At 40.0% G+C, this 16594-nt stretch overlaps 1 pseudogene; it reads left to right on the top strand.

Annotated features, from left to right (window-relative positions):
• The first annotated feature begins 13486 nt into the window (after positions 1-13486).
• Positions 13487-13586, top strand: LOC127124295 (uncharacterized; annotated as a pseudogene).
• Positions 13587-16594: the final 3008 nt, after the last annotated feature.

A 16594-nucleotide genomic window follows, 5' to 3' on the forward strand; every position in this document is an offset into this window, starting at 1 on the left:
TCTGAGCTCGGTACTCAATATCATACTCAGACAACAACATCTGCCAACGGGCAATCCTCCCAGTTAAAGCAGGCTTCTCAAATATGTACTTGATTGGATCCATTCTGGATATCAACCAAGTCGTATGATTTATCATATATTGGCGTAAGCGCTTAGCAGCCCAAGCCAAAGCACAACATGTTTTCTCAAGCATTGAGTATCGAGACTCACAATCAGTGAATTTCTTGCTTAAGTAGTAGACGGCATACTCTTTCTTTCCTGATTCATCTTGCTGACCAAGGACACAACCCATTGAATCTTCAAGAATAGTTAAGTACATAATCAATGGTCTCCCTTCCACGGGTGGAGACAGGATCGGAGGTTCAGACAGATACTCTTTAATACTGTCAAAGGCTTTCTGGCAGTCCTCGGTCCAATCATGAGACTGATCTTTCCGGAGGAGCTTGAATATCGGCGCACATGTGGCAGTCATGTAGGATATGAATCTGGAAATGTAATTCAAGCGACCAAGAAAACCTCGGACTTGCTTCTCAGTTTTGGGCGCAGGCATCTCTTGTATTGCTTTGACCTTTGCAGGATCAACCTCAATACCTCTTTGACTAACGATAAAGCCCAATAACTTGCCAGAACGGACTCCAAATGTACACTTGTTGGGATTTAGACGAAGCTTATACTTCCTCAAGCGCTGAAAAAGCTTCAACAAGTGCTCTACATGTTCAACTTCCGTTCTGGACTTAACGATCATATCATCAACATATACCTCAATCTCCTTGTGCATCATATCATGGAATAAGGTAGTCATAGCTCGTTGATACGTGGCTCCGGCTTTCTTCAAACCGAAGGGCATCACTCAATAACAGAATGTTCCCCAAGGTGTGATGAATGTTGTCTTCTCCATATCCTCGGGTGCCATCTTAATCTGATTATATCCGGAAAATCCGTCCATAAACGAGAAGACCTTGAATTTAGTTGTATTGTCTACCGCATATCAATATGTGGTAGAGGAAAGTCATCTTTCGGACTAGCTTTATTCAAGTCCCTATAGTCCACACACATCCGGACTTTTCCATCTTTCTTAGGCACGGGCACAATGTTGGCCACCCACTGAGGATACGTAGAAGTCACCAGAAACCCCGCATCAATTTGCTTCTGAACTTCCTCTTTGATCTTTACTGCCATATCAGGGTGAGTTCTTCTGAGCTTCTGCTTCATAGGCACACACTCAGGCTTCAAAGGTAGGAAATGTTGCACAATATCAGTGTCTAGACCAGGCATGTCTTCATAAGACCAGGCAAAGACGTCAACATATTCTCGTAGCAACTCAATCAACCCCTTCTTAACAGATTCTTCCAGGAGTGCCCCAATCTTGACCTCTCGCACACAATCTTCAGACCCCAAGTTGACTGTTTCTAGATTCTCAAGATGTGGCTGAATGATCTTCTCTTCGTGCTCAAGTAGACGGGTGATCTCATCAGGAATCTCTTCAACATCATCTTCCTCTGCCTCAAATACAGGGAACTCAAAATTGGGAGGTGGCGTTGGGTCATTATGTTCAATGGGTCTAGAAATCAACCTGCATAATGATTTTGGATATGAAAATTTTTAGAATTCAATCAAGGCAAATCATTATGCAGATGAAAAAGATTGATTTTATTCTATTTTTTAGGGTTTTATGTGATCACCAATTTCATGCAAAAAGCAAAAAGGGAAAATAAATTGGAAAAACAAACATTTAACATGAATTTATTGAATGAAAATATCATTGTATTTATCTGCCAACAATGTCATCACTCCTCCTTTTGGCATGGGAGAAGGGTTTTTAAACAAAGTGATTATTACGTTGACTTGTGGATAACTGTAGGAATATCCACAACGACCCAATTGTTGCAGATCCCTCCAGGGATTACAAAATTGCCAGAGTCCTCTGCATCCTCTTCCAAGACAGCTGCAGCTTCTTCGTCCTGACCAGTGTGGATAAATCCTCCACTCTTGAACAGTCCTTGTGCGTTGAAGACCCCAGAAGAAAAGCCAATGCCAGCCCGGGATTTGTTGTCTTCTAGCTCGATCATTTTCCCTAAACCAGCAGTTGCACCACATTCGATTGCCAACTTTGCATCTTTGTAGGAAGCAAATTAAGGAGTTCTTTTCTCAATAGGCTCAGCTATAGATAAAGCTTGGAAAGGAGTTCCAACTTCATCCTCAGCATCTATGTATGAGAAATAAGACAAATGGCTAACCAGGAGAGCCTTTTCTCCCCCTACCACTACCAATTTCTTGTTCTTCACAAATTTCAGCTTCTGGTGTAGGTGGATGTCACGGTGCCAGCCTCGTGAATCCATGGTCTGCCTAAGAGACAGCTGTACGATGGGTGAATGTCCATTACCTGGAAGGTAATCTGGAAATCACTTGGTCCAATCTTGATTGGGAGATCAACTTCCCCAATCACAGTCTTACGTGAACCATCAAAAGCTTTCACAACTACTCCACTCTGCCTCATGGGAGACCCTTGATATGACAGTTTCGAGAGAGTGGATTTTGGCAATACATTCAAGGATGACCCAGTGTCCACCAGCATATTGGACATGGCGTCGTCTTTACAGTTCATGGAAATGTGTAATGCCAAGTTGTGGTCTCTTCCCTCCTCAGGGAGATCAGAGTCACAGAAACTCAAATTGTTACAAGCAGTGATGTTTGCAACAATGCTATCGAATTGTTCTATAGTGACATCATGATCTACATATGCCACATCCAAAACTTTCTGCAGAGCCTCTCTATGTGGTTCTGAATTCATAAGCAAAGATAACATGGATATTTTGGATGGCGTTTGTAGAAGCTGGTCTACAACATTGTACTCGCTCTTCTTGATGAGCCTTAGCATCTCATCACAATCTTCTTTCACATTGCCACTCGGGCCAACAGAAGTAGGAGTTATCAATGTAGATGAGGGTTTAACAGCAGGTGCCGGATTCGGGGTGCTCACAGCATTCCCAGTCGGGCGTTCAACAAAATCAGCATTAGTTTGAGGCTTTGGTGGTGTTGAAAACACACGACCGCTACGGGTCAAACCACTTGATCGCTCGACTGGGTGAGTCGAGAATGGGATACAAACTGCAAGTGCACAGTTCTATCGCGTAGTTTTAAAAGATATCGATCCCACAGGGACTTATGAATCGATATACCGTTATCTAAGGTTACTACGTAAATCTAAGGTGAAAATGTTTGATTGTTTGGGGAAAAACTAAGAGCTAAACTAATATCTAGATTAAATATTAATAAAACGGATATCGGTATGTAGTTCGTCAAAACTAGGGAATCAAGTCTTTGTCGGTTTCTTGGTTTTAAAATGAATCGTTTCGGTTAACTTTATTGGTTAAAGGTTTTATCTCAAACTCTCGCTCTGTTGAATAAACCATGATTTTATATTAATGTAGCTGTCACTTATAATTAAGTCAAAAACCATATTTTGAAAACAATAAAGTTGCAGAAACTCCTTTTAAGAAAATACTGACCGTTTTAAACACCCTTATCTCAAACTCTCGCTATGTTGACTTAGGTTATATAATCAAATCCAAATGCTTAACTCTCGTCCTCACATTCAATCTTTAAAAATACTTTTTGGAAAAGGTCAGAATTTAATTAACTCTAAAACTTGCTCTCGCCCTGATCTAGAATTAATGCCTAACTTACACTGTCCAGTTAAAATCTCAAACTCTCGCTCTATTGATTTTAACTTCTTTATGTCTTTTACTTTTGTAAAAAATCTTGTTATTAAACCTGTAAGTTGAGACCGTAAAAAGATTGATTTTGATTTTAAGTTTAGATAGACCGACTCAGTCTTGATCCCTTATTCTGCTTACTTTACATACCGATACCTAGGCAAATTAGCCAGACATGCTAAATAAATAAGAATTTATATCATGCATAAACAGACTCATTCCAGGCAGATAATATAGATAAATGATAAAACAAAATATTAAATAATGATTAAAGAACCTGAATGCGTAATACAATAGTCTTGAACACTCCACCACAAGCCGGTAGGATTTGTTCTTGGATTCTTCAATTAAACAGTAAATTAAATCAAGGAAATAAAACTGGAATATAACGTAAGGTTAAATCCGGTATAAAGTTGCACAGTAGTTTCCGGTGTAGAAACTATTATGCGAAAAATATCTAAAAGCTAAAACGGGAAAGGTAAATTTGCAAGGGAAAAAGAATGTAAAGCTTGCAAAAGAAATAAATAAAATAAACAATGCTGGAAAAGAAAAATAAGCAAAAGCTAAAACAGAAGGTTTGAAAAGCTTCGGCAGAGTAGACGGCAAAAGAGAGGAGAGGAAGCGGACCCTTTTAGGTTTCTAATGTAGCTATTTATAGTAGTGCTTCTAACTGCTTTTTGTTTCCCACGAGTCTTCAGCATGGCTAAATACACGGCGTGGGCATAGGACACGAACTCTCTCAACGTCTCTTCAATTCTTCTGAGGGCGTGACTTGCGCCAAAAAGCTAGTGGAATGGTGTGACGCTCGTCACACCATGTGTGACGCTCGTCACAGGGGTGCTTTTAGTGTGACGCTCGTCACAACCCTTGTGACGCCCGTCACAGGCACAACGTGCGCTTTCTTTGGGCTGGGCTTGGTCTTTGATATTTGTTTCCTTTTTACTCCTTTCTACACCTCATTTTCTTCCCTTTTTCACTTTTGCTTCAAAATGGATACCTGACATAAATAGCAAGGAAATACTGCATAATATCTGATAAAATGAGATAAACTAAAGTAAATGATAATCTAATCTAATTGAATTAAGTCTTAAAATGTGATATAATTTCGTGTTATCAAACTCCCCCATACTTAAATCTTTGCTTGTCCTCAAGCAAAATTCAGTATAGAACTTGTTAAAAGTTTTAGCCAGATGAAATTTCAAAGCACACATCAATTCGTACTAGGTTGCAAATGGATTTTTGTTTAGGAGGACTTGAGTTTAATCTTGACATCAACAACTACCGTTACAACTTAGATAACCCTACCTTATGCAAATCAGTTCAAGTACCCTATGATAGCTATCCTGGTTCCTTTAGTCTTATTTTACCCGTTTTCATTCTAGCGAAATCACATTAAGCCCTTTATCTTTTCGCGCACGTAGTAGAGTAACCGGTTAGTGATTATGATCCGCTTTTAGCTAGAAGTTCTGGTACATAAGTCGGATAACTTCATTATTCAGTCCATTGCAAATTGCGGGGGATCGAACCGTAGTCCGCCCTACCAAGTTCAGTACCAGATTCCTACTGAACCAACTCATAATGGATCTTTCGTATTGTGCTTTTGCATGATCTGCAACCTTTAGATTAAATGATCTGGTAAGGATCACCTAATTTAATTAGTGCATTTCTTGATATATTTATATATCTTAGGTTACTTTGGGGATCATTCACTTATGTTCATCGGCTCTCCACGTAGTTTGCTATTAAGATGGTGCTGACTTCTGTATAAACTACTTGGGGTTGCCATAGAACTAAAAGTTCAAGGAATCGGTATAATAGGTACTTATCCTGATCTAACATATTGAGGTTCTCAGAGCGTTGTTATGGTAATGATTTTGTTTTGATTTCACTCAAATTTTATAAAGTAAGCGACCTTTATACTTATTGGGTGTGTTAAAAATTTTTTTTTTTTTTTTTTTGATATGGCTCAAGAAAATTGAGGGAGTAGATAATAGAAATATTTCACACTAGGGACTTAACTTAAAATAAAAATGTTTTTTTTTTTTTTTTTTTTTTTCATAATAAGAAAGGGAAATAACAATGAAAGGGAAGGTAACATACTTGGAAAATGGAAATAGGAAGAATATTGTTTGCCCCCCCATACTTAAACTAAACATTGTCCTCAATGTTTTAAGGGAAAGAAATACAAAATGGAAATGCAAAGAAAATAACAACTAAGGCTGCCTTCCGCCTCTGGTTCTTGGACCTGGTGATCTTTGACGTATGTCTAAGTTGTCGAACCTGCTAAACAACTCAGTAAACCGCTGGTCGGTTATGGCATTCCGAGCATCCTGTTGCTGTTGCATTTGACGCATCATCTGCATCATCTCTGCATTCTGTGCCTGCATTCCATCGATAGCATCCATAATGTCGTCGTTGGTTGCAGGCCTTCTTCGTCGACGACGTTGGGAGGATGGGCCAGTTGCATTACCGGAAGGGTTGAGCGGGACTGAATGTTGTGTAGGAGGATGATCACCTTGCTCCATTGTTTCAAACTCGTCTGTGGGCGGGTTTGTTTGTGAAGGCTCGGTGGCTTCGGGAGCGTTTAGATCATAGAGGTGGCGGTCGGGGTTTGTGACATCAGTTAGGGCGATATTTGGTAGAACAACGCTTGGGACTGCCTGGTTGTTCACCATAAGATAATATCCTCCGCCTACTCTGTTCTTAATCAGGCGGCTGGATCGACAGTAGGTGATATCCATAGATAGGGGAGGTAGAGATTCTAAAGTTTGGAGTTTATCCCCTAGGTTTAGGCCAAGTGCTATGGTGGTGATTAATCCACCAATTATAAAGGGTTGCCGGCCTCTAGCACATAAGGTGCGGATATGATGAAATAGAAAGGAGGCGGCGTTTACCTTAGTATCCGGTTCGAAGACGCATTGGAGGAAAAATAGCTCCTTTGAGTTGACCTTGCTGTTGTTTGGTCTTCCAAAAACTGTGTTTTGCAAGATGCGGATAAAGTACCGGATAGTTGGGTTATGTATATGGGAAAGAAGGAGCTCTTCCCAGTTGTAGGCATCTATACCGGAAATTTTCTTGAAAAGGTCGAAAACGTCAACTGTGTTCCAGTTTGAGTTTGGAGGGATTCTGGGGTGTACCTGACCTTCTATGGGAAATTGTAACATGGTACTCAATCGGTTTTGGGTTAAGGAGTACTCGGTGTTGAACATACGGAAGGTTGCGGTACCGGTTAAAAATTCGTCTTCACCGGCGGGAGTGGTGTAGTCGTATGAACTTAAGAATTCTAAGGTTAGGGATGGGTAGGTGGGTTGATTATGAGTGCAAAGGAAGGTTAAGTCGGCTAGGCGGAGCATCCATTCGATACCTTGGAGTAATCCTAATTGTTGTAAACAAGTTAAATCGGGGTACCTGGTGGAAACGACGCCTCGCTGTTGGAAACGCTCGAATTGCTCCCTCTGATAATTTTCTTCTTCGGATCTCTGACCGGAGGAGCAAAAGAGTTAACATGATGTAGCAATTCGTGAAACTGATTCGTCATGCTGCTCATGTATCCTAGAACTTCATGCCTCAAGTTGTGGAAATCTTCCCTGAGGGCGTGATGCTCTGACATCAAGGCTTCAATGACGGTTTTAATATTTGTTCCTGGCATATGATGTCGGAGATCAGGCATGGCTGATTCTTCGGTCAGGACAGGCTGAGGAGGAGGATCAATATCATAGTAGCCGGAAGGTGTCTGAGGGTCAGATTCAGCATGAGAGATATGGTCAACATAGTGCTCATAGTCATCACAAATCTCATAGTCCTGGATGGATTCAGTGGATCTAGCAGGAGTAGGGGTTTCGTTCAGGTTGTAAAGCCAGTTACTGCTGTTATGAACGCTAGTCCTAGGATCAGGCATGGTGAATAAGCAAAGAACCTGGTTATCAATCATAAGCTCAAACTCATCAGACCCTAAGTTCGCTATGAACATAGTGTTGAAGAGGAAGGGTATACTCATAGTAGTAATGCCACAAAAAGGGTTCAGGTCAAGCATAGGCTGACGCAATCCAATAGCATTACCTATCATGGTTATCAAACCGCCTATTCTAATGGGTGCTCGCTCATCCTGGATAAGGTGGTCCAAATTAGCTAACATAAAAGTAGCACCGTTTACTGGACGGTTCTGGGAAGCACAAAATATGATGAAGAGTTCATCACGTGAAACTGAAGTACTATTTGGCTTCTTCCCAAATAAAGTGTGGGTTAGGATCTTATGGAAATAGCGAAAAGCCGGGTTATGTATGTTTCCAGAGAGAAACTCATGTTCTTCGGGCTCATCATTTCCAGTCAGCTTACCCCAAAAGTGTTCAAGCTCTCTATATTCAAAAAGTTCTTCCTGGCTTACTGTGAATGTATCAAAGGAGGTAGGAAAACCCAAAAGGTTGGTAAAGTCTCTAATATTAAATTGGTACTCCATGTTGAACATTCTGAACTGAATAAAACCTCTGCTAATTCCTTTTCCATGGCTGGGTAGATAGATTAGTGAACTAAGGAATTCTAGTGTGAGTCTCCGGTAGGTGGTGAAATGTCTCAGGATAGGGGATGTCTCCCATCCTATCTGATTCAGCAGATACAGGACACTCTGTCTCAATCCAAGGGCAGTCATCGCCCAATCATCAGCATAAAGACTAGGTAGCATCTCCCTAGTGGCTAGTTCTTCAAACTTTTGTTTCTGAGCCATTCCTCTGAACTTGATACCCATACGATCAATATGTCCCATCTGGTTAGTGCTAGCTAGAGAAAAAGAAGACATGAGTTTAAGTCAGGATTTGGCCAAATGCCGAAAGAAAGAAAAATTATTATTATTATATTTTTTATATATTTTTGAATAAATAAAGAATGAATACTGAACAAAAAATTAAAAGAATAATTAAGAAAGAAAATAGTGAAATGATAATAATAGAATAAGAAAATAGCAAACTAATTAGTGGGTTGTCTCCCACCAAGCGCTTTGTTTACACGTCGCAAGCTCGACAAAGAAACTGTTAAATATAATTGATGGGTCCTGGGGGCGTTTCGTCTAAGTGTAGAATTTGCGAATCCTCGTTGGTTTCCGCATAGTGATAATGTTTCAGACGTTGCCCGTTTACGGTGAACGGTTCTGTAGATTTCCCTTTTATTTCTACCGCTCCACTGGGAAAGATTTTAGTGATATGAAAAGGTCCTGACCATCTGGATCGTAGTTTTCCCGGGAATAACTTTAGTCTAGAGTTAAATAAAAGTACTGCGTCGCCTTGCTTGAAGATTTTCCTTGATATACGCTTGTCATGCCATTGTTTTGTTCTTTCTTTATAGATTTTGGCATTTTCATAGGCGTCTCTTCTGAGTTCCTCTAATTCGTTTATGTCAAGGATTCTCTTTTCACCGGCGGCTTTATAATTCAAATTTAAATTTCTAATAGCCCAATAGGCTTTATGTTCTAATTCTACCGGGAGGTGACAGGATTTTCCATAAATGAGCTTAAATGGGGTCGTCCCTATGGGGGTTTTATAAGCAGTTCGGTATGCCCACAAAGCTTCTGGTAATTTCAATGACCAATCTTTCCTTGAAGTGGCGACCGTTTTTTCTAGAATTTGCTTGATTTCTCTGTTAGACACTTCCACTTGTCCACTGGTTTGAGGGTGGTAAGGTGTTGCTATCCTATGTCTCACTCCATATTTAAGTAGTAGTTTTTCGAGTACCTTGGATATAAAGTGCGATCCACCATCACTGACTACTATTCTTGGGATGCCAAATCTCGGAAATATTATATTTTAAAGAGTCTAGTTACTACTCGGGTGTCATTTGTTGGAGAAGCTATAGCTTCGATCCACTTTGATACGTAGTCAACTGCCACAAGTATGTATTTGTTACCGAAAGAGGATGGGAAAGGTCCCATGAAGTCTATCCCCCACACGTCAAAAATCTCTACTTCCAAAATACCTTTTTGTGGCATCTCGTCACGTCTAGATATGTTTCCCGTGCGTTGACATCTGTCACACTCCTTAATAGCCGTATGCACGTCCTTCCAAATAGTTGGCCAATAAAAGCCAGCTTGTAGGATTTTAGAGCAGGTCTTGGATGTACTTGTGTGTCCACCATAAGGAGCGGAGTGACAGTGTTGGATTATATTTTCTACCTCTTCTTCGGGTATACATCGACGGAAAATACCATCGGGGCCTCTTTTGAAAAGTAAGGGATCATCCCAGTAATAGTGTTTTATGTCGTGGAAGAATCGTTTCTTCTGCTGGTAAGATAAAGTAGGTGGAACTATTCCGGCAGCTAAATAATTGACTAGATCAGCGTACCATGGTGTGACAGATATAGCTAAGGTGGTTTCTACTTGCATGTCGGAGTTGTTCTCTTCCAAAGTAGTTATGAGTTTGTCATACGAGAAGTCATCATTAATGGATGTTCTTTCCGGTTCAAGGTTCTCAAGTCTAGAGAGGTGGTCTGCTACTACGTTTTCAGTTCCTTTCTTGTCCTTGATTTCTAAGTCGAATTCTTGTAGCAACAAGATCCATCTTAGGAGTCTAGGTTTAGCATCTTTTTTTGTTAAAAGGTACCTGATAGCAGCGTGATCGGTATAAACTATTATTTTGGCTCCTACCAAGTAAGAACGAAATTTATCTAGCGCAAATACCACTGCCAGGAGTTCTTTCTCGGTTGTGGCATAATTCATTTGCGCTTCATCCAGGGTTCTGCTAGCGTAATATATAACGTGAAGCTTTTTATCCTTTCTTTGTCCTAGAACAGCACCTACAGCATAGTCACTGGCATCGCACATTATTTCGAATGGTTCATTCCAGTCTGGTGTCTGCATGATGGGTGCTGAGATCAATGCTTGTTTAAGAGTTTGAAATGCTTTTAAACAGTTATCGTCGAATATGAATTCAGCATCTTTCATCAACAGTCCGGTTAAGGGTTTAGTTATCTTAGAGAAGTCTTTGATGAATCGTCGGTAAAAACCGGCGTGTCCTAAAAAGCTTCGTACTTCTCTCACGGTTCTTGGGGGTTGAAGATTTTCGATTACCTCTATCTTGGCTTTGTCTACTTCAATTCCTCTATTCGAGATGATGTGTCCTAAAACAATTCCTTCTTGTACCATAAAGTGGCACTTTTCCCAATTAAGTACTAAGTTTACTTTTACACATCGCTCAAGAACTCTTTCTAGGTTTTCAAGGCATTCTTCGAAACTTTGTCCGTATACAGAAAAGTCATCCATAAATACTTCCATGATGTTTTCGAGAAAGTCGGCGAATATTGCCATCATGCATCTTTGAAAAGTTGCAGGGGCATTACACAGACCAAACGGCATTCGTCTATAAGCGAAGGTACCAAAAGGGCATGTGAATGTTGTCTTTTCTTGGTCATCAGGGTGAATTGGTATTTGAAAGAAGCCTGAATAACCGTCTAAATAACAGAAATGTGAATGTTTAGCTAATCGTTCTAACATTTGGTCAATGAATGGTAAAGGGAAATGATCTTTTCGGGTTGCTTTGTTTAGTTTCCTATAATCAATGCACATTCTCCATCCCGATTCGATTCGTTTAGTTATAGTTTCTCCTTTTTCGTTTTCAATAACGGTTATGCCTCCTTTCTTTGGTACAACGTGTACAGGACTAACCCATTTGCTATCAGATATAGGATATATAATACCTGCTTCCAATAACTTGGTTATTTCTTTCTTTACTACCTCACTTAGGATCGGGTTTAGTCTTCTCTGGTGTTCCCTAGAGGTTTTACAGTCTTCTTCTAACATGATGCGGTGCATACAAATAGAAGGGCTTATTCCTTTAAGATCGGTTATGTGGTATCCTAGTGCGGTTGGGTATTTTCTTAAGATATGTAGGAGTTTTTCTGTTTCGAGTCTTCCTAGATCGGCATTAACTATCACAGGTCGTTCAAGTTCTAAGTCTAGGAATTCATATCTCAGATTTTTGGGAAGTGTTTTCAAATCAGGGGTTGGTTTGTTAAGACACTGCGTAGGGTCCGGTGTTATTGCTAAACATTGGTTAGATTTGTCCTCTAAAAGATAGTCTGATGATTTGTCTTCTCCTGACTTTGCTTCTTTTATGCATTCATCGATGATATCCATGAAGTAACATGTATCTTCTATTGCAGGTGCTTTCAAGAATTGGGAAAGAATGAATTCAATTTTCTCTTCACCTACTTCGAAGGTGAGTCGTCCTCGTTTTACGTCTATGATTGCACCGGCAGTTGCTAAGAATGGTCTTCCTAGTATAATAGGTGTAGTATCATCTTCTCTAATGTCCATAATTGTGAAGTCAGTGGGAATGTAAAACTGACCTATGCGTACGGGAACGTTTTCAAGGATTCCTACAGGATATTTGATGGAACGATCTGCTAATTGCACAGACATTTTGGTCGGTCTTAATTCTCCCATTTCCAGTTTCTTACATATGGATAAAGGCATAACGCTAATTCCGGCTCCTAAATCGCATAAGGCTTTGTCGATGACAAATTTTCCTATGTGACAGGGTATAGAGAAACTACCCGGATCCTTGAGTTTAGGGGGCATGTTTTGGATTATAGCGCTACATTCGGCAGGGAGTGTAACGGTTTCGCTATCCTCAAGTTTCCTCTTATTAGAAAGAATTTCTTTTAAGAATTTAGCATATGAGGGCATCTGCGTAATAGCTTCGGTAAACGGAATTGTAACGTTTAATTGTTTAAGGAGATCAACAAATTTTCTAAATTGGCCTACATCTTTGGTTTTAACAAGCCTTTGAGGGTAGGGTATGGGTGGTTTGTAAGGTGGTGGAGGTACATAAGGTTCCTTCTTTTCTAGGGTTTCCTTATTACTCTCTTCCTTTTCCTTAGGTTCACTTTCCTCAGTTGATTTCTTAGGGTTTTGGTTTTCTATCCTTGGGTCAGACGGTCCTTCCATTTCCGTTCCACTTCTTAATATAATTGCATGAGCTTGGCTTCTCGGATTAGGTTGGGGTTGTCCAGGGAATGTACCAGTTGGTGCAGCAGTAGGTGCTTGTTGTTGAGCTACTTGAGATATTTGCGTTTCCAGCATTTTGTTATGGGTAGCCAAGGCATCTACTTTGCTTGCTAGTTGTTTAAGTTGTTCGCCAGTGTGTATGTTCTGGTTTAAGAAATCTTTATTGGTTTGTTGTTGGGATGCTATAAAGTTTTCCATCATGATTTCCAAGTTGGATTTTCTAGGGGTATTATTGTTAGGATTCGGTTTCTGATATCCCGGAGGTATAGATGGGGCTTGATTTGGAGACTGTCCAGGTGCGTATAAAGCATTATTACTCTTATATGAAAAGTTTGGATGGTTCTTCCAATTTGGGTTATAGGTATTCGAATAGGGGCTTCCTTGAGCATAGTTTACTTGCTCTGCTTGGATTCCAGTCAAGAGTTGACATTCCGCAGGAGTGTGGCCTTGGATTCCACAGACCTCGCAATTCTGAGTTATAGCAACCACGGCGGCTGGAGGTGATACGTTTAAACTTTCAATTTTCTGGACCAAAGCATCCACTTTTGCATTAACGTGATCAAGGTTACTTATCTCGTACATGCCAGTTTTCGGTTGAGGTTTTTCCACCGTTGTTCGTTCGGTTCCCCACTGATAGTGATTTTGGGCCATGCTCTCGATGAGCTGGTAAGCATCAGCATAGGGTTTGTTCATTAGTGCACCACCTGCAGCGGCGTCTATTGTTAACCTTGTATTGTATAAGAGACCATTATAAAATGTGTGAATTACTAACCAGTCTTCCAAACCATGGTGTGGGCAAAGTCTCATCATGTCTTTGTATCTTTCCCATGCTTCGAAAAGAGACTCGTTGTCTTTCTGTTTAAATCCGTTTATCTGGGCTCTTAACATAGCTGTTTTGCTTGGCGGAAAATATCGGGCAAGAAAAACTTTCTTCAACTCGTTCCATGTGGTGACTGAGTTGGAAGGAAGTGATTGAAGCCATCTTCTAGCGCTATCTCTTAATGAGAAAGGAAAAAGACGAAGTCGAATTGCCTCTGAAGTGACACCATTAGCTTTAACAGTATCAGCGTATTGGACAAATACGGATAAATGAAGGTTTGGATCTTCGGTAAGATTTCCAGAGAATTGGTTCTGTTGCACAGCTTGCAACAGCGAAGGTTTAAGTTCGAAGTTGTTTGCTTCGATTGCGGGCGGAGCAATACTTGAATGCGGTTCATCTTGCGATGGAGCGGCGTAATCTCTAAGAGCACGAGCTGGTTCTGCCATCTCGGGTATCGAAGGAAAAATGTTTTTGAAATCAGGAAGGTCTACAGGAGGGAGATTGTTCGCAGCACGATATTCCCGAATTCGTCGTAAGACTCGGAGATATAGTTCGATATCGTTGATTCGTAAATAGAGCGGTTCGCCTTGTGAGCGAGTGCGTGGCATACAAATCAACGAAAGAAAGAAAATAGAAGAAAAAGAAACCTTAGTCACTACAGCGTAACGGAAGAGTTACGATATCGATTGAATAAAAGTCCCCGGCAACGGCGCCAAAAACTTGATCGCTCGACTGGGTGAGTCGAGAATGGGATACAAACTGCAAGTGCACAGTTCTATCGCGTAGTTTTAAAAGATATCGATCCCACAGGGACTTATGAATCGATATACCGTTATCTAAGGTTACTACGTAAATCTAAGGTGAAAATGTTTGATTGTTTGGGGAAAAACTAAGAGCTAAACTAATATCTAGATTAAATATTAATAAAACGGATATCGGTATGTAGTTCGTCAAAACTAGGGAATCAAGTCTTTGTCGGTTTCTTGGTTTTAAAATGAATCGTTTCGGTTAACTTTATTGGTTAAAGGTTTTATCTCAAACTCTCGCTCTGTTGAATAAACCATGATTTTATATTAATGTAGCTGTCACTTATAATTAAGTCAAAAACCATATTTTGAAAACAATAAAGTTGCAGAAACTCCTTTTAAGAAAATACTGACCGTTTTAAACACCCTTATCTCAAACTCTCGCTCTGTTGACTTAGGTTATATAATCAAATCCAAATGCTTAACTCTCGTCCTCACATTCAATCTTTAAAAATACTTTTTGGAAAAGGTCAGAATTTAATTAACTCTAAAACTTGCTCTCGCCCTGGTCTAGAATTAATGCCTAACTTACACTGTCCAGTTAAAATCTCAAACTCTCGCTCTATTGATTTTAACTTCTTTATGTCTTTTACTTTTGTAAAAAATCTTGTTATTAAACCTGTAAGTTGAGACCGTAAAAAGATTGATTTTGATTTTAAGTTTAGATAGACCGACTCAGTCTTGATCCCTTATTCTGCTTACTTTACATACCGATACCTAGGCAAATTAGCCAGACATGCTAAATAAATAAGAATTTATATCATGCATAAACAGACTCATTCCAGGCAGATAATATAGATAAATGATAAAACAAAATATTAAATAATGATTAAAGAACCTGAATGCGTAATACAATAGTCTTGAACACTCCACCACAAGCCGGTAGGATTTGTTCTTGGATTCTTCAATTAAACAGTAAATTAAATCAAGGAAATAAAACTGGAATATAACGTAAGGTTAAATCCGGTATAAAGTTGCACAGTAGTTTCCGGTGTAGAAACTATTATGCGAAAAATATCTAAAAGCTAAAACGGGAAAGGTAAATTTGCAAGGGAAAAAGAATGTAAAGCTTGCAAAAGAAATAAATAAAATAAACAATGCTGGAAAAGAAAAATAAGCAAAAGCTAAAACAGAAGGTTTGAAAAGCTTCGGCAGAGTAGACGGCAAAAGAGAGGAGAGGAAGCGGACCCTTTTAGGTTTCTAATGTAGCTATTTATAGTAGTGCTTCTAACTGCTTTTTGTTTCCCACGAGTCTTCAGCATGGCTAAATACACGGCGTGGGCATAGGACACGAACTCTCTCAACGTCTCTTCAATTCTTCTGAGGGCGTGACTTGCGCCAAAAAGCTAGTGGAATGGTGTGACGCTCGTCACACCATGTGTGACGCTCGTCACAGGGGTGCTTTTAGTGTGACGCTCGTCACAACCCTTGTGACGCCCGTCACAGGCACAACGTGCGCTTTCTTTGGGCTGGGCTTGGTCTTTGATATTTGTTTCCTTTTTACTCCTTTCTACACCTCCTTTTCTTCCCTTTTTCACTTTTGCTTCAAAATGGATACCTGACATAAATAGCAAGGAAATACTGCATAATATCTGATAAAATGAGATAAACTAAAGTAAATGATAATCTAATCTAATTGAATTAAGTCTTAAAATGTGATATAATTTCGTGTTATCACCACTTATATCTGCAATATTAACAACAGAGGAGGATGGCAAAGGCACTTCTTTCTCCCCTTCTACAGCAACAGCATTGTAACGGAAGGGAATTGCTTTTTCGGAAGAGTACGACACTGGACCGGCAGGTTTAATGATCAGGGAAGGAGAAATCTTCTGCTTGCTACCATCATATTTAATGATAACAGGCTCAGGTATCCGGAATACTGGGGAAATTACGTTGACCTCAGGCTCATCTTCGTCAACATTCCTATTCTGAAGGATCTCAATAACTCCTTCATCCAGCATTTCCTGAAGATCTTTGCGCACCTGGCGACAACCTAATCTGTTAACAGAGCAAACTCGGTATCTATCATGATCGTGCTCATAGTGACTGTAGTCACACAATAAACGATGCATCTCGACCAGAGACTGTCGAATATAACTGACATATTTGACCTTATATTTGCCAGGGCAACCTTGGACCATGTTAACAGATTTCCCATGCTCGGGCAATGGGTTTTTCTTCACGTTAGGACCTACGTCCTCGAAACACAGTATGCCACACCTCACAAGGTCTTGAACCTTGGTCTTCAGAGGATAACAAT

This window comes from Lathyrus oleraceus, chromosome 2, assembly GCF_024323335.1.
Source record: "Lathyrus oleraceus cultivar Zhongwan6 chromosome 2, CAAS_Psat_ZW6_1.0, whole genome shotgun sequence".
Classification (NCBI taxonomy): domain Eukaryota; kingdom Viridiplantae; phylum Streptophyta; class Magnoliopsida; order Fabales; family Fabaceae; genus Lathyrus; species Lathyrus oleraceus.